The sequence below is a fragment of the Perca flavescens genome, chromosome 9, assembly GCF_004354835.1.
Source record: "Perca flavescens isolate YP-PL-M2 chromosome 9, PFLA_1.0, whole genome shotgun sequence".
Taxonomy (NCBI): Eukaryota; Metazoa; Chordata; class Actinopteri; order Perciformes; family Percidae; genus Perca; species Perca flavescens.
Window position 1 is genome coordinate 18,179,096 of NC_041339.1, and position 19,356 is coordinate 18,198,451.

Genomic DNA, 19,356 nt, shown 5'->3' on the forward strand with positions numbered 1-19,356 from the left:
TGCACCAAAAGGAAAGTTTTGGTTTGGTGTGCATATTGCACAGAGTTGTGTGCTGTCATAGAGACGGTGGTTCCCCGAATAAAAAAAACTCTGATGCACAGATGGTTTAGCTTAAGCAACAAATATAAGATAGTTAGGGTCACAGTGACCTCGAGCAAAGTACATTGAGTAATAATAACAAATTAAACAGGAACAGAATGTACCGCTTCGCGTCAGCGCAAATGAGGACGAGACATAATACAGTGGCCCCCACCCTGGTGGGTGTTGTGTGAAGATAGCAGTCCCTGTGCGGAAGAAGAAGAGGGGGCCCAACAAAGAAAGTATAAGAGTTTAGAGAAAGGATAGAACGGGGCTTATAAGGTCTGACAGTCTAGAGATACTTGGACCATATACGTGGACCGGCTCTGGCTTTTTGTCTGTTGCTAGGGAAACTTAGTATCTGCGTGCTTTGTGATCCCACAGATCTGTGTATTGAAACTCCGATGCTTGACTGATTAAACGAATGTATTTGACTTTATCTTATCGTCTTATTTGGCTCTTGCTTAGGATCAATGTAATTCCAATTTAACGACTGTGCGGGGATATAGAGGTCTTTTATTTGGAGTCAGACACATTGTCCCAAAAGGGGGGACACAGAGGAGGAAAACCCCAACACTGTTGAAAAACATATTGAGTAGTAGTGTCTGGTTAAAATAGCTATCACTTTTGCGACATTCTTCATTTATTATTTTATAACACCTTGTTGTGCATACTCATTTTACATCACATACTTTTTACAAAATATCCCTCAAAACCAGTAAGTACACCCTTGCTACCACCAAGAATCCTCATAACTACCACCTAATATATCCCCGCAATATTTCAGCAACTATCCTGAGCAACCACTTAATTACACTATGGCAACAACCCTGTACAGCCAGCAACCCCTCAAACACCCTAGCAACCATCCAAAGTCACCATACCAACCACATGTAACACTCTAACTACCCATGTTATTGTGTGTAGTTTGCAGTTTTATGTTAGACTATCACATCCCCTTATTATCTTTTACTTCCATGTTGTTCTACATATGTCAGTCAACTCAATCAAAGTCATCCTGTAGTTATGAATTCAATGTGGAGCTTCTGTGACTGTAACAATGTACAGTGCGTGGACCTTAGCAATTGCTTTTTTAAATGTTTGACACTTGAAGAGGTGTAAATTAAATAATCTTTATTAAAGTGGTGCATGACGAAGTGAGCGCATAAGCTAGCATGCAAAGCCTTACTGTATAATGTGGTAAGATGCAAATAGGATGGCGATACCTACGATTTTCCCTTTAACTCCTTTTCTTTCTTGCTTCCCAGTGATTCCAGGTGGCCCCTGAAATACTAAATTAGCCACAGGAGTCTTTTTACAATCTCTTTATGTTTGGTAATTTACAGTGTAATAAAGTCTAAATAGATTGATGTTTAGACCATGCCATTTCAAGAGATCCATGACACTTTTGTCTACTTACAATTGGTCCATCATCTCCAAGAGGTCCAGGAGGCCCTGGAGGACCCTTAAGTTTCTGAAGATAAAAAACAGACTCAGTCACAACATATCCTTGAAGGTTTACCGGTACATGTGGTTTTTTATTTTATTTTTATTTTTTTTACACTAGACTGTTTTACACTGTAAATAAAGAAATAATACAGTATGTTGATGGAGTTAGCTGAAATTCAGCAGCTGTTAAGGACTCCAAGTAAGTGGATTTCAACTAACTTGCATCAGTAAAGAAAAAAAAAGTTCATAAAAAAAGAAAACACCTACCGGCCAGAAAGAAATCAGCTTTTTATAGATCTTCTTTTTCTGCAAGGATATAACAGAGAAAACATTATTTTTGTATGGTAAACCTATTTCTCTCACAAATGATGCCTCTGGATCCCCCAGTCAGAGCTGTCTAATGTGGCTCAGGAAAGGGAGGTTTGGGGGCTCCTGCTGGAGCTGCTACCCCTGCGGCCCGACCCCGGATAAGCGGATGAAGATGTATGGATGGATGGATAACAAACTTTCAAAACAATAACCCAAACATGACAAATGTAATTGTAACTGTTTGGTATCTGTACTTAAAAGTATCATTCAGTCCCTGGGAAGTAAAATTTGAAAAAGCAAAAACATGTCTTTGGATTGTTAACAAGTATTTCTACTTTAGCCTTGCTTAATCCCCAAGTTAAAAAAGTTTGTTTTTCTGTCCAGCAAAAGACCTACATTTGCACAAAAGTACACTGAATGGAAATATTACACTGATGACTACAGTAGATGTCAGAGCACTGTCCTCACTGCAAATCTGCCTGCTCTTGTCCAATACATTATGCAATATATGAGGATGACGTAAAATGTCTGGCTGAGGTGTGTGTTTATTTTCTCAACCCCCACAGGTAAAGAGGTGCGTTCCTCCCAGCAGGTCTCTCCTTGCTGCCGTCTTCTTTCTTTGTAATGAGGGTTTACAGAAGCACCCGAGGACTAATCTTGATGTCTGAACAGCTCTGTGTGTGGTGTTGTTAAGCTGTGCCAGGGTGTAGGTTTAAGCTGCTTTACAATGACTCCGTTTAAAAGAACTGACCAGAGCCCAAATGGAAGATTTTACTTCCACAGTGCTCTTAGTCAGATAGCTGAGATGCCTCTGGCTGCTAAACCAACCCAGTGGAGAATCTACATTCTATGTATATGCCAGCCATGCCAATACTCCTCTACTCATCTTATATAAAAGGTGTGGGAAACTCTAGGGACCTGACGATTCCGAGTGCTACAATGAGATTAGAACACGATTATCATTATCAACATTTTTGTAGGGCTGTGCAATTAATCGAATTGTAATCGCGATTTTGATTTTGGCTTCTAACGATCACAATAAAAATGTAATCGAGAAAAACGATCATTTTGCACATTACGTTTTGCAAGTAAACTCTTATTTTAAACTCTTGTGTTCTGAATGAAAAGAAGAAAAAAAAAGTTCAACCGTAAAAGTATTAAGGGTAGTTCACAGTTCACTGTTGATCTGTGTGTAGACTGTTTTTAAAACAAAAAAATGTGACATCATCCCAAAAGTCAATGAGTAATCGTGTTAAATAATCGTGATTCCAATACTGACCAAAATAATCGTGATTATGATTTTTTCCATAATCGAGCAGCCCTACATTTTTGATTTCTATAAATTTTTTTCACAGTATAACTACTTCGTACTTTTAAAACACAGCGTATTTGTAATGATCCATAATAAAAACAAACAGTTAAGGGACTTCCAGTTTCCGTTTGATGGAGTAGGTAGGTACCAGAGGAGAGGAGCTCTGACAAATAACTTTCTAAAGACTTAAACCTCCAGCAACGGGAGAGACAGAGAGAGTGTGTGAGTGAGTGAGAGAGTGTGTGTGTGTGTGTGTGCGAGTGTGTGTGTGTGTGTGTGTGTGTGAGTGAGTGAGTGTGAGTGAGTGTGTGAAAGTGTGCATTTCTAGCCAAGTCTCCAGCCTGCAACCCAGGAGATAAGCAGCAGTGATAATGCCAGCAACAGAGGACTGATCCTGGAAGTGAATCAATGCTTTACAGACTTGGCAAAGGGACTGTCCCCCTTTCCTACCTCTTATCTAATTTTTTCCCCGTTGCCCCATTGCAGCTTAAGAGTAAAAATTGTGACTTAACAAGGAGCCACGACAAAAATTTGGTCAGACGTCTACACAAATTTAAAACATTTGGGGTTTTTAAGCTGACAGATGCAAGGGATAATTTCACCATCTGCACAGCCAATCATTCCCTGTTCTGATTAATCCTCACTCTTTAATGATATAAGCTACAGAGAGCTGAAGCCAAGGAATAGAAACTAGGCCTGTGGTTTCGGGAACTACAGAAGGTTGAGCAGATGCAGAGAGGCTCAAGGCTACAACCAGGAGTTTGGGTACAGAAGCACACAGTCACAACAACAAAAACGTTGTGGGCCTGTTAAAGTTTTTAGAATCTTCAGTAATTATTTGTTCATTTTCTTAAAACAGGATTGAAAAAAAGATAACTCTTCGAATTGTGTTTTCAGTGCAGCAACATTAGATTATGGCACATTCTGTTATGAAGCATTATGAATGAATGAAAATGTTGACTCTTCTTAGATAGATTTGGGATTGAGGCCCATCACAACAGCCAGAGTTCAACAGAGACAAGGGTTGTAGACAGACAGGCAGGACTGGTCAACTGCAGAGGCTAACAGCAGAGCCTCAGGCTGGGGGTAAGGCAGCCAGTGGTAGTACAGGGCAGGCTTGGGATGAGGATGAAGGCACAGAGAGACATCAATTATTTAACACACACAACCATTACAGAGTGTACAATGGTACATGCAGTCTTCAGACATGAACCATGTCTGATTGTGTTAAAATTATCTGTACAGAAACACTCTTCAAATACATCCATCTAATTACACTTAGTACCAACTGGGAGACATCAGTCGGACTCATCAGTTTTGCCCTAATTTCTAGCCAGTTTCACCCAGAAGAGGTGCAGCCATGGCTCCTCCTAGTGGTTAATGGCAGTCACTAGGACTGACTTACTAGTTTTTTTTTTTTTTTAAATCAAGAAATCCTCTGTACTCCAGGATATTACCTTTTAAAGCCTATTAATATCTCACCCATAGCTGCTGAAGCATCTGAAACTTGATTGTCCCCAGATATTACAGTGGCTGCTGTGAGACTTATCCTGCTTGTTGGGGGTTTAGCACATAATAGCTCACAGAAAAGTGGATTTGTCTCTAATCTAATTTCACCCGTGATGCAAATCAGCTTACGTCCTTGGATCCTGGATCTAGGCATCTCTCTTCTCCTCTGGGCAGCTTTAACAGCGCTGCACTTTAGGTACAGCCTTCGTTCACTATTAGTGCTGCTGCCAAAAAATTATTCAAATCAGTTCATCTGCCCCAATTTCTATCATCTGGGTAGAGTAAAAATAGATTAGCCTATTGCTTTGTTGATTTTATAAAAACAAACGTCAGAAGTACCTTTACCAGTTCTTAAAGGAACACACCGACTTATTGGGAATTTAGCTTATTCACCGTAACCCCCGGAGTTAGACAAGTTGATACATATCCTTCTCATCTCCGTGCGTGCTGTAATGCTGTCTGACGGCTCCAGCATTAGCTTAGCCCAGCACAGATCCTGCAGGTAACTGGTTCCAACTAGCCTACTGCTCCTTATTCCTTTAACTATCAACCATATGGGAAAGTGCAGCAGCACAAATATCGGGCCAAATGACCTCAGCGCCACAAGAACCAGAGCAAGGTGCGATTTCTGTTTATTTATTTGTTGTTGTTTTTTTTCCTCGAAAACGCAGAGGGTGGGTGAGGGTTTTTGTTCAGTTTGTATTTCTCTGTTTCTGTTCTATGTTTGCATTAAAAAAAAAAAAACAGTACCTTTACCGGTTCTTTAGATAATCAATACACCAATCACTACGACCCATCCAGAAGTTTTACAAGCTAGATGTAGGTTTCATTGACGAAAGACAAAAGAGGAGACATGTTAAGGTGCCAATTACTGAAATGTAATACATTCTAGTGTATCCTTAATGAGGCCAATTTTTCAGCTTTTTCTCTGTCTCTCCACTGCAGTGTGTGGATCAGATAAACCCACTGCAGAGATGGAGATCTCTGAACTCCTGACAAGGCCTAACGGGTGGCACCATCAATATGTTGCAGCCACTGTTTCACAAATACTGCACTTCAAACAATACTCCGAGGTGGCTGTCTGGCTAGCTCCCTTTGAATCAGCACTGAGGTGGTCTGCTCCCCATCTGTCTTTGTTTAGCTCAGTGTTTTCTAGCTGGCCTGTCTGTCTATCCGATGTAAAAATTTTCTTGCTCAGAGACAGAGATGCTCAATTAGCGATGAGCTGAGGAGAACTTCTGCACACCTGAGCAAGGGACAGGAGCTGACTCGCCATGCCTAAAGAGGTGAAAAGGTGAAAGACAAAAACAGCCCGAAGCTGGAAACTACAGACGTTGAAAAATGTCACTACAACTGAGGAGAGAAACATGCAGGGGACACTGGGTCAGGCATATTAACAGACAATTTACACCAACGGCCTGCAGCCTCGTGTTTATCCCCCTAAAATGACTCAGTGGTTTCAGGCATACTGATAGAAACTCTAGTAGGCGCATGTGCACAGGAGGACACGCACGGATACTCCCTGGAAAGACAGGCAGCGACACAGGCATGAGATCAACAGACAAAAACACATTCCTCACAGACTGGCACCTTTCAATTACATTTCAAGAAGGCATCATTTAGCATCTGAAGTATGCTAGTCTGTTATAAAAGGGTTATGAAGCTGGATTAATAAAACCCCTTCAACAACTCTGGTAGCTTTCTGTAGTAATGACTATGAACTGAAGCCATTCCTCCTATGAAAACACAAACACTAATAGAAATTAAAACACACTATAACTCTGAATTAGATCGGTTGTCAAACCAACACTTTGTCCGTTGACTCACAACTCTATTATCTGTTCTTGTGCTTCCTTTTGCTGTCGTGGCACTTCCACTTCCTTGCATGGGATCAATGAAGTTTATCTCATTTTAGCTTCCTCTTGACAAGACCCAGTCACACAATGTCACTGTCAAATTCACAGAAATCAAATCTGGCCATCTTATCAGTTCAATCAACACTATTGCTAAACAGATTCATTAATCGATAAAAAATTGGTTGATTCTATTTAGTGATTAATCCCATGACTGCAGATGATTATAAATTCAAGGAGCTGCTCACTTATATTTTTTGTTATTATACAACATACTAACATTATCTTGTGGCTTCTGGTTATACTACATTAGCAGCTGCAATACATCAATTTTGGATTGTAACATGTGCGTATTTTTTATTTATTGACATTTTATAAACTAAATTAAGTAGTTGACAAATGATGGCAATGGTTTGTTTTAGCCCTAATGCACACTGACTTCCTAACAACCAAAATAGCCTCCTTAAAAGAACAAGTGCGAATTTCACCCACAAAGATGTGCAAGACAAAGCTGCATCATTATCACATAAATAGATTGTCAGAAAAAAAAAGCACTTTGATAGTGGAAGACAGAGTGCACAGTCCCAAATTTCCTTGCTTAAGAGTCTTTGTTCTAATATTGTGTGCTCTGGAGAGTAGCAGTCTCTTTGCAGAGTGGCTGTGTGACTGCATCCTGGCTGCTATAAAAAGGCCACTCCTGCCCGACATCGGAGAGAACAGAGAAGTGCCGGCACTGAGTGGTGCTGCACTTAGTAGGTCTCTGTCTGTCTGTCTGTCTGTCTGTGTGTGTGCTTCAAGCTAAGGAGGGTTACTTTTGAGATGTGAAAGCCAGGAATTGAAAATGTGTTCCATTCCAAAAACCTTGCACCTTTGATGTGTCCTTGCTCACTGCAATGGTGTAAGGACGTTGGGTCATCAGCAGAAACTAGGAAAGTTATGCCAGTAGTTTTATATCTATACAGCACAAGTGAAGTGACCATCCACAGGAGAACAGAAGTAGGAGGATTAACAAAGCAAACTGCAGGTAGACAGACTATCAAGATCAAACACCCCACCAAGTTGTCCAATCAAGTCTAACGTAGGATGTCACAAACAGAGAGAGAGAGAGAGAGAGAGAGAGAGTGTGTGTAAAGTTAAACATGTGTGGGTGCTTTCTTGATTTTCATGTAAAACATATTGGAGTATTACAAAAAGCCCTATATGAATAAAATGCATTACTATGATAATATTATGCACGACGCCACCAAGTAGTTATCCTGTCGTCACCGTTACTTATAAGCCCAGATCAGACCGACCCTGCCTAAGGGAAAAAAAGGTTGGGAGAAAGGAGGCAGCCCATGAAGGGCATGGATGAGTTACTGCTGGGCTATTTATCCATGTCTCAGAAGAAAAGAGATACAGTAGATCTTTACTGTTCTCCATGACTAACAAATAACAAAACCAATACATAGCACTTGCTCTGAGGCAGGAACATGGGTGACGGGAGGTACTGCCACATCTCTGTTTTGTAAGTGGCTTTCTATGACTGTTAACCCACATTATTCATATCATACATGAGTTATCTCATGAATTCCCTGATCATGTGAGAGAATATACGTATAGGATATTAAAATATAATCACACAGGAGTAGCTTCAGACTTTGATGTTTGCATGAGTGCAATCATATGACAGAAGGTGACTTCAATAATTCACATGCATTTCCCACTGGATCAAACCGTGCAGTCAGCTTGCTGAGTGGGTTGTAACAGTAGACATTGTCAGACAGGGGATGTAAGTGAGCATGTGAAAACCACTAGGTATTGTAATGTGAGCCTGTGGTGGCTGCTATAGTGAGTTAATGGGGTGGAATTGTTACTCAACCTCCGAAGGCAAGAATCACTGTTTACCAAACCAAGTATCACAAAGAGGGGCCTTAAAGAAAAACATAACTAGCTAACCTCCAGTCATGACCCTTTGCTGAGCACAGAAGACTCTTCCTCTTTTAAAAAACATTGTCTCTCCTTCGAGGAACATTTGGTCACATGCAGCACATATCTGTGTCAAATCTGAGCAATTGAGTTAGCGATATTCATCTTCTCAATAAATTGCCCACATTGTATACACAATGGACAAATTTACACTCACACAGTAAATGATTAGACATAGAAAGCTAAGGTTAATTGGCAGGGCTATTTCCGCTAACGCGTCGTTGTCAAACTAACATGGACTCTGCTAGCAAACGCTAATGCAGCAAACAAATATCAAAGTAAAAACTAACGGCTTCATAGTCACCCACACCTCTTTAATTAACGTGGTTCTCTTGTTACCTGAATGCAATGTGAAGATATTGATCCCTGGGTCGGGCACGTTGACTGCAGCAGCCCTGCCTGGCGGTGTCCCGGTGCTACTGCCGGGTTCTCGGGGTCTCCTCCCGGCGCCGCTCCCCCGGTTCCCCTTCCCTTGGTGCGGTTGGGACGCGTGGGGCTGTCCGGTCGATGTGCTCTCACCGAAACGGCCTACCTGCTGTCCCATCCCGGTAGTTTGGTGTAAGGACGTTTGGGACGTTTGGGTTCGCCGCAATCCCCTGTCACCGTGATCCTCCATCTCAACCAAGCACCAACACCACAACACCGGGTCCCAACAATTCCCGAGCACCAGATTCCAGCGGGCGGGGGTCCGAAGTGGGCTGTCTGATCCCGGCGACCTTGAGAAAATGCAGAAAATCTTAAAACACCACTATCAGCTATAGTTTTGTCAACTAAGTGTTAATATACATAAATGAGGGCTTCAAAAGATTATTTTAAATGATCTGCACTATAAATCTGTAATTAAGATAATATGGTCTGTATAGGTATGCAATTATTTAAGGAATAGTTTAACAGAAATGCATGAAAGTCCAAAAATATACAAAATCTGCAGATGCCAGACAGTATTTGCTATAGCTGATGAAGCACCGTGACTGGTAATATGAATGGACTCGTAAGTGCCAAACATACCCCTTATAAATACAATCCTAGTGATTTGTAAATTTTACACAGATTTATATAGACAATATACACTTATGCAAATGAAGTGCTTTAAATTTTGTGCAAATAAACTCTAAATAAAGACAGTTCAATACTATTTAATTGGCACACTGATCATTACATTAGACATTTATGATACAACACAATCATAAAAGAGAGAACATACTTCATTTCTTTCTGAATAGTTCTTGTACTTTGATGTGTCTTTAAAGAATGTACCAGACTACATAATTTCTACATCAGTAGATAGAACAACGTATTGAGTCATAAAATTGTCACCTGACAAAATGAGCTATTCAAGGCCAGAGAAAAAAAAACAACCCATAATTAACACAAATCTAACAGGCAAAAGCTCTGCTCCAAAATATAAATATCTTATTTCAATAAACAGCATTTCTGCAGGTTGGCTCTTTTTACCTCGCTCTGTTTTGAGCAAACATCACTATTAAGTATAGTGGTCGTAAATCATCCCATGTCGAATCATGACGAGAGATGAGGAATTTTGTTTTGAAACAAAATTTTGAACTGAGCCATGTTGGTTTTTGAAAAAGCGGACTTTTCAGGATGAAACGGATCACGGACTATCCTTGTTAACAAAATCTCAAAGGCATAAAGCAAGACTAAGGCTTTAGCCAAATGTGGCATTCTCAAGAGTTACTTAATAGAAAGTACCACAAGGCATTCCAATATTTCTGCTATTATCTGTACATATTTTACAAAAACAAGTTGCTGGTAATTGTGTTTGTTAATATAAGGGACTCTGGGAAAGCCTCTCTTACTCTTGACCACAATTCACAGCCAAATAGAGCAGAGGACGAATCAAAAGTAAAAGCTTTTAATACAGTGCCACCTTGTGGTCATACTGTTTTTGGAAGCACCCTGTTTGTCATTGCTGGTTTTTACTTCATATTGTGCATCTCACTATTCACAACTGTAAATACAGTATCCCTGCCTTGAAATGTCAGAATTGGCAACATTAACTGTGCATTAACTTTGTAATTACCTCAAAATAATACAAATGTGTAAACAAATTGTTTCAAGACCACAGGAACTAAAAGCACACTGAACATATACATTCCTTCTTCGGTTAGTTTGACATTTAAAAAAAAAAAAAAAAAAAAGTCTAAATTTATGTACAATGTTTCATGTCAGTATCTGCCAAAACAATCTGTAGCCCTTAGTGATAATTTATTATCATCACTATTTCAATGTTATATAATTCTAGCAGCCAGCTGCAACATTTACAGTTGTAAGTTATTCTGTAGTGATTTCACCTTCACATAACTCTCAAACAACAAACCAAAATATTATTTAAGTTCAGAGGAACGCTAGATCTATGTTCAAACCGGTTCAATTGAAATATTCAAATCTTCAAGAATACATTCAGCAGTCACAATACATTAACTCATGTTTAACGTTTTGTTTTCTGGAGTTTACTGTAATGGTTTTATTTTTATAGTTTCAGATTTATTATAAAATTATTTCCAAACTATATCAGCATGCCAAGCCCCCATTTTCCTCTTTAGAGGAATTGACTGCAATCTTGGAACTATAATACAGCGGACACAGCTCCTCTTAGATTTATACAAAACAAACCATTTTTCAAAATAAATCTTATTGGCAGTGAAAATAAATCACATTGAAAGGCTTTCCAAACATATTAAATGTTATCTATAATAGAGTAGTAATTGCAAACGTGATATGTGATGTATTCCACTGCCATATTTAATGTTTACCACTATCATATTGGCACAGGGAGTGGTTTCACAGTTGATCAAGGCAAAAGTAATAAGTAAAAAAAAATAAAAGAGTTCACTTGTGATTTTATGTGAACTTGTAATTTTGTTGGGTCTGTCTTTTAAACGGTTAAGTAAGGCATCACTGTGACGTTGCTGTTAAAGTAAAGAACATTTTGGCAGATAATAATTGGATCTCTTCCATACATTCATACACAGACTCAGTCATGACCTTAGTGCAATAATATAAAACAAACTGAAAGACCAGAAGTTATGACAGTAAAAGAAAGGCTGGTCAAATTTATATTGATCCTCTGCAGTAGTCCAAACGTAGATCACAGCCTATCAGAGTCTGCCATCAGGCCTCTCTGACAGCTCCAGGACCGAGGCTTCAGTAACTCAAGGAATGAAGGCTGGAATTAGAAAAAATATATAAAGCTAAATTTATGTCTATGCTCAAGGTTAGCAAAGCAAAAACTAACATTCAGCTGTATCTAAATAATCAGCATATCAGTGTTTAGAGGGCAACACAAGGCAATGCTGCAGGTGTTACCTCCTTCAGGGGGCAGTAGCACTGGGCATACCACTCCTGGGAGTACAGACAGATAATGACTCCCTGACCCAGGAAGAGGGATGTCCACATGATTATGTTCCAGATGGGACCTTTCCTTTGGTCATGCAGAATGAAATTGAACATCACTGTGAGAGGGTAGAAACATAATAAAACAATAAATGCAGAGAGATATAACTAGACCATGTTATTGTGTGGGTCATACCACAGAAAGACTACTACTACTACTACTACTAGAATTTTCAAGCAAGTCTGGGTGACTGATATACAATAAAAACAGAGTGGAGTGAGAATAGGGAGGAACACAGAAGGTGTTTCTCTTACTTCCAAAGCACATAAAGAGGCAGAAGAGCACGGGATAGAAGAAACCAAAACAGATTGCAAGAATGTACTCATGGACCACTGCAGACACTGTAAACACAAACAGCATGGCTACTGGTCTGAAACGCCTCTGAGACATCTGGAAGACAACAGTGGAGAGAACAGACAAGTCAATTTGATCTATGCATTTTACAATAGAAATGGCTTTTCACACAGATTTTATAATTCCCTCTAATTACAAAATAGTCAATAAAATTCCCTATAAACCTGACCTAAGACAGAATGCAGCTACTGTTCTTAAAAAAAAAAAAAAAAAAAAAAAAAAAGAAATTGTACCAATAGCAAAATCACTCACCAACAGGAGATCTCGGTACACATAGTAGTACAGCCAGTCATGGACCACTACGTTCCAAGTGCGATAGTAATTAGCAAAAGAGGTTGAGTTCCACCAATCCTGTAATGTGTAATCAAAATGAAATTAGTCAAATATAAAGCACTTATTATTAAGAGGAACTTAATTCAAATTTTGCTGTGGCTGGCAGTGACAGAAGAAGTACCTTGTAAAACATCCTGTCAGCAAAGCGGAGCATCTCAGCAAAAGCATTTAGCCAACAGTGGAGGAAGGCAAAGAATCCCAGGAAGAGGATCAACACTCCTGCAAATGAAGAAAAAAAAATGATATAGCCTCATATATATAGGATGGATGAGATTGTCAGAAAAATGGGCTATTATCTTTCGCAAATTTAAATAAGCTCAGCCTCAAAATATGAAAGAGGTTGGTACCTGAAGTAACTTTGTGGCCACATAGCCCCATCTGATCACTGGGTTCCTGTATAAAGTGAGAAACAAGGCTTTACCAAACACATGAACTACTATACGGGGAAAAAACCCAAACAAGGAGGTGGTCTGTTTACCTGGGGTACTTGTCTCTGTAGATGAGTGTTGGTGCAAACAGAAAGTAGATATACTGAGAGACCTGAGGGACCACTGGGCGGGGACCTATAGATGATAAGGAGAGACTGCTTATCAGGACATAAGGAACAGGAAAAAAACAGTAGCTATGAGAAAGGTAGTAACTGTATGAATTGGCAAATAGGAACTGCACATGGATACAAAGGAGAAAAAAGAAAGAAGTGACGTACTGGTCTTTTCTTTAGCCCAGGTTAGGACTCTTGGTACATTCTCCCTGACAAAGGAGTGGGCTTTCATAATCAGACGCACCTGGAATCAGACCAATATAAAAAACAGACACAGCTATTACAACTTTGTCCATGGAGTCAATTCAAGAAGAGAAGGTGAGTTTACATATATTCTAAAAAGACATTTGAAAGTGATTTAAATAAGGCAAGAAATAAGGCTGAATACAACATATTAACTGTGGATGTGATCCACACTGGTTATCTACCTGTTCCAAGATGATGATGAAACAGGATGCAGGTGGAAAACTGTTGGTCACCACCACATATGTAGGCAGTAATCCCACACCCAGAGCTCGGTAGAGCAGGAATGCAGAGCCAAACAGCAAACTGCACAACCTAGGGTGACTCCAAGACCCAGACTGGGTCTGTGACCACAAATGGAACAGGGTGTAGGGAACCAGCAACACAGACAGGAACATGCAGATCCATGTACACACCACCAGAGGGAACTGTCCAAACGCATAGACCAGCAGGTCAAAGTGCAGCACCAGTCTGAGGCAAAGGAGATGAAGTAGAGAGGAGAATCTTGAAACCTCAGCACATGACAGATTATCTAAAGAATCCTTTAGTTCAACAAAAGCTTAATAAAACCATAAGGCATTATACATAGCAGTATTCTATATTACCTGCCTTCATCAATGACATCTACCACCAGTGTACTGAGGATAAAGAGAATGAGCAGGGCAATAAACATGTGGTAGATAGTCCTGATGTGGTTCACCTCAAACAGCTCACTGCAGAAAAACAGACAACAAGCGATTAGAGTCTGTACAACTACACTGATGTCGGCAATCTTTAAGCAGCAGCAATCTCCACTGCACTGTAATAAACAAAAGGTGGCAATACAATTTTTACATTTTCTTTCAGATCAATGTGTCAACTTACTCTAAGAGGAATCTGCGACTGACAAACAGTTTGCCCTGGCTATGAGGAGGCCGGAAAGACCTAAAAAAAAAAAAAATAATAATGACGTCAGTGGCCAGCAAATCTGTTTTTGTTGCAGAAAAAGTGTGTATGACCAAGAGTGAAAAAGGGAAAAGTTTGTCCATATGTGCTAAAACAGTAAACATCTGGTTTAAGTGCAACTTAAAACTAACATTTCTTTGATAGGCTAGTAGAAGTTAAAAGACAGCACCCAAGTTTACTTCTCTCCTTGTCTGACAGCAGAGGCGAGAAGACAGCAGGGACAGGTGCAGACTCCAGGCTGGCCGACTCCTCGATGAGACTGTCCATGAAGTCATTAACCTGACTGTCAAACTGATGCATCAGGTCACTCTTCAGGTACTGAGCAATAGAGCAAAAGACACAGGAAGAGTTACCATTCATAGATGACAAATACTTGAACAATTGTGGAATATTTTGGTGTTAAAAAAGGTGAGAAGATTCAAAGTTGCAGTTACATTGCTTTTAATTTTTAACGCTCAAGAGACATGGTTTGAAAAATAGTGTCCTCGAGCAACCCACTGAAACACTTACTCATCAGCAGTTGCTCTGGATACATTAGCTAAATAGGTCAAATGTGAATGTAGAAATGTTGAACGCATTTCCTCAAGATGGAATTTTGTCCAGCCATTTAGGAAGAAAAACTTAAAAATTGTTATGATAAATTTGATTTCAATGTATTGATTCATTTTGATATCAACTGCCATTCTGTTCTTACTTTTAGTCGTCACAACGCCTGCTGGTTCACAGCTAATCCATATTTTCTACTGTCAGAACAATCTTCACGAGAGAACAAATTGGATTTAATGATATTGATAGAATTGAGAGAGGCTCAAACCAAGTCTAAACCCCAAATTACCAGAAAACCAATACAATTATAAATAAACCCAATAATTAAAAGGGAGTGCAGAGAGACTATTGACAGTAATAAACCATACAAACAAAACAAAAATGTTTGACTGTAGTGGTGTGTCAATCAAAGCTTAATAATTGATTAAATGCAGGATGATGAAATAAACATATCAATTGGAGGAAACCCAAGATCACTTGTTCTAAGTGGCCCATTCCAACAAGCAGGTTGAGCCTTTTCTTAACTCAAATTACTGACTTACTAACCTCTGCTTTCCTTTTCAGTTGTAGCTTTTTGCTGATCACATGTTCCACTTCAATTTTTCCTGAAAGTGGAAAGAGAGCACACAAGTCTGAGCATATGATAAAATAAAACTTTGTCAACATGCTGCTTTGTAGTCCTCCAATAGCATTATAAAGATAAGTGCTCTGGACACACCCAAATTAACAACAGAGCCAACAGAGTTGCCAGGTTACCTTGCTTCAACAGAACTTGGTAAATGTAAATCATATTATTCATATAGTATCAGTTCATGTTGAGTATTTCAATAAATGACCAAAAGACAAGTTGGCTATCTGTGGGGCATTTGAGGAGATGGTGCATAGGTAGAAATTACTCTAGTTTTATTGTTCATATAGAATTAAAAACTGTTTTAATAACACGTTTCTTAAGTGATTTAAATATTTGACAGGGTGCTTATAGTTGAGTATTGTAGATTTGAGTCATTGTGTTGTAAAAATGTAGTAGTCTGCGAAATAGCAGTCAAATGACATCCGTCTTTAGATCCAATGTTGCTAAATCCAAAAGGAGACACACCTATGACTACTTAAGTTACTATAGGTTATTAGACTTGACTCTGTCTGATGAACAAGTTCAAACAGTTATTGAGGTAAATCACGCACAGAGACAAGCAGCAGCAGCAGTAGCTCCATCCATCTGTCAACAAACAGTATAGCAAAGAAAAAAAACAGACAACTTGACATTGTAGCAAAGACAGCCAATAAATTACATCACAACTTTTTTCACCTTCTGAAACGTTTTTGTTGTTGTTGAGTGGTCAGTATTTTTGTCAGACTGTTTTACAGTCATCATTTCTCATGATCAGCTCATTGACCTTCACTGGTGATTTATTATCCTGGTTAACCACACCAACTGTTCCATAGGTCACATCACATTGCTTAAGACGAAATAAATCCTCACATGGCTTAAGTGACTAAGACATCCAGGGAAATTTACTGAAATAAAAAAGGGGAAGGTAGGGGTTGAATCAACATGCATATTGCATCAAAACGTTCACTGTAAAAAGAGTTCAATGTCCTCTGTCTTGGCCCTGCTGATGACGGAGTTGAGATGTTTTTACCATTGCTGGAAACGTGGTTGCCTCCATTGCCTTGCTGGTGTTGCTGTTGATTACACTCCTCATCCAAAGAGTTATCCAAGTCAGGGAAGGTGGGCATTTTAGGAATGGCTTGGCAGCGAGACCGGAGGCCACTGTCATCCCCGCTCTCCATCCTAAAGACACAGGTAACTTCAATTTGAAAAACAAAATCAGTGGCAGCATTACCAAAGACATAGGTGTCTTGAGGACACGTAAAGCAGGTCATGGCACTATCACATGGATATGAATGCAAAGGACTCTGACCGACAAACAATGCAAACCCAGTTGACAGTCAAATCACTCTCGCATGACGCGGACACGCAGCAGACAGAAGGCTACAATTTAGTTAGCTCTCATCAGCTGATACTAGAGTCAGTATGACAGGCAGGCAGTGAGCTAACTACACCGAACATAATAGCCACCTGGTTTAATGTTAACACAAGCGTTTTTAACGTTAAAGCATCTGCCTGGTGACACTCAAAGTCTGTTAGGACTGAGGTCTAGTCAAATGAGCCCACTTGTTGGTGTCTACCGTTAGCTGCGGAAACATGTTGACAGAAACGAAAAAGGACATACAAAAGGCTGCCTGCCGACTTCCTGGATACCTACTCGCTTCAAACCGCCGGGCGCTCTCTAGTTAGGTAGACCTCCGACGTTGTCGAGTTCAACCCTATTTTATACAGTCTATGGTTCAAACTCCTTCAATCACAACCATCTGGGCTGCTGCTCACCTTCCCCATTGTATTGACAGAGGAGATGTTGAGCAGGGCAGCCGACGCTGATTGGTCGAAAGTCTCTCCTCCTTTTGACGTCACCAGCGCCCACAATGTTGACCATCGCTGTCATTAGGCAATAACTCATCATCAGTATGCTTATGATTGATTAAAACACTTGTCATGTAACCATATTAAATAATAAAAAAAAAGAACATTTTACTATAATCGGCTTTAAGAATTAAGTATAATACGAATTATAACCCAAACCAAACCAGACACTGACTGAACAGTTACATGTTTTTTAGACAGGACTATATGTCACGACCTTGTAACAATTAACGAATATATAAAAACACAAATGTCTCCACATGCACAGCATCAAATAGATAACAAGGTTCATACTCTCTCACTTAATGTGCAATGTGGAGCTACAGGATTCCCACTGTTTGCTGGACTATGACTTGTGGTCACTGATGAAACACCAATTTATTTATTTCATTGGTTTATTTGATAGGGACATATGCTTGTTGATCAACAGAAACAAATACTTGTATTTAGGAAATTAGTTTAGGAATAGGCCTCATGCAGACACACTTTTAGCTGAAATAATGAAGGCCTTCCAACTACATTTTAATTAAGGGACCCTGTTTAAGACAGGACCGACCTCATCATATCAATGAATATTGTTTAATTAACTATAACATATTCCCATATTCCCTCCAAAAGTTGCAAATAATCCAATTACCACCCATTTGGGTCTGTGGTTTTGGTGCAATTGTTTGCTTTGCCGTGCCTTGTTTATACCTTCCTGTCAGAGGTGTATACAATGCAGTACTTCCCAAAATTTGCAAAACATTTATATAACTAATGGTAAAGAGTAAAATTTTTACTCTTTGATATTTTCTTTGTAGAAAATATTATCAGCTTAGCAAAACTGTTGCAAACTTTAGCGTGTCACAAACTGAAGGCCACATGTGATCAAGATGAGCAACACAGGGAAACATAAACGTACATTGTAAGTAAGGCATGGTGGTTTCTAAATCATAAATTAAACTGGTCTTATGACTTGAGTATGGCAAATACAATTAACTGCAAAGATCCTGGAATGGATTTATGAAAATGATGAACAACTACAGCACCAAATATAATGGCAACCTTTCCGGCAGAGGGCACATACAAGCACAGATTTGTTTTCAGACTGTGTTGTGCATGATTAAAGGGGGAATTATAAATTATATAATAAATTGAGTGAATGTATGAAGGAGGAGGGGTAGGGGGTCTCAATATGCATATCAAACTTCGACGATTCTGATATCAGCTGCCCTGCTGCAGGCCTTTTCTGTCACAACAATCTACAAATAAGAGTAGAAAGTCACAGTAGGGCTCAAATAAATAGGACAGTACTAGTAGCTGTCTTAGATGGACAAATGCTTTTCATTTCCTATTGTGTATGTAACAAAACTCATCCTCTACGCACATGAATAAAGCAAACAAAATGCTTATAAATGTTATACATTCTGGGTAATTGTGTTTCCTATCATGACATGGGATATTAAGAGGCAGCATGCTCTGTGTCATCAGTGGTAAACTTGAACTTGATTGGTGTAAGATCTCAACCTACACATAAATAAAAAAATGTTACAGCTTAATGATCATAGAGGTAAGAGCAAAAATCTAATAATACCTAACTAATACCTATTTTAAGTTGAGCATCTACTGTATGGTGCAAGCAGGTTCAGCAAAACTACAACAGATGCGCATGGCTAGATTTTATTCCACATGTTCAAAGTGATACTTTTATTTTGATAGTGCTGTACATCCTCCCCCTGTGAGGATGAGACACCATATACATTGAGTTGTGATATAAACACTTACACAATTTCATTAAAACAAATAAAATTAGGTGCTACATAAACATTAGATACCAATGTATGTATACTGCTTCATATAATAAAATCTAACAATTCATTCAGTTTGTGATAATTCAATAAATATACACAAAACAGTACAGCACTGAGCAAATTAATCCGAACAAAATCGTTCATGTAAAATATCTAGACACAGTATATCCCTGCTTTTTATATAAAAGAGATATTTACAGTTCATTATATCACGCGCACACACACA

At 39.2% G+C, this 19,356-nt stretch overlaps 1 long non-coding RNA gene and 1 pseudogene across 1 annotated transcript; both read right to left on the bottom strand.

The window, feature by feature from the left end:
- Positions 1 to 1,316: 1,316 nt before the first annotated feature.
- Positions 1,317 to 9,170, bottom strand: LOC114561178 (uncharacterized). The gene is made up of 4 exons (XR_003693324.1): positions 8,818 to 9,170; positions 1,795 to 1,833; positions 1,499 to 1,552; positions 1,317 to 1,370 (listed from the first exon to the last, which is right to left on the bottom strand). It is a non-coding gene; the product is annotated as an uncharacterized LOC114561178 (long non-coding RNA).
- A 428-nt stretch (positions 9,171 to 9,598) lies between these two features.
- On the bottom strand, positions 9,599 to 17,292 carry LOC114561174 (sterol O-acyltransferase 1-like; annotated as a pseudogene).
- Positions 17,293 to 19,356: the final 2,064 nt, after the last annotated feature.